Below are 296 nucleotides of genomic sequence, written 5' to 3' on the forward strand. Positions count from 1 at the left end.
TGTCTTGATATGCTCTCTACAAAAGCGTGCGCTAATGCAGGTACAAATTAATGTACGTCCCAGATAGTGACGATCTCTGGGAGGAAGAACCTTAAGGAACTCCCCGCACATATCAAGACTTATAGGTGAGAACGGCCAATCACCTATTTCTCTTAGTAAAACTCACAACTCATTCCTTGGGTTTGGAAGTGTCCATGTCGGTGCCGAGTACAAGTTACCGCGTTCAAAGTTTGGTAAGCAGCGCACTCGACCTCCAACATAACACTTCACGTCTTGATATGCTCTCTACAAAAGCG

The sequence above is a fragment of the Anopheles merus genome, unplaced genomic scaffold (assembly GCF_017562075.2).
Source record: "Anopheles merus strain MAF unplaced genomic scaffold, AmerM5.1 LNR4000505, whole genome shotgun sequence".
Lineage (NCBI taxonomy): Eukaryota > Metazoa > Arthropoda > Insecta > Diptera > Culicidae > Anopheles > Anopheles merus.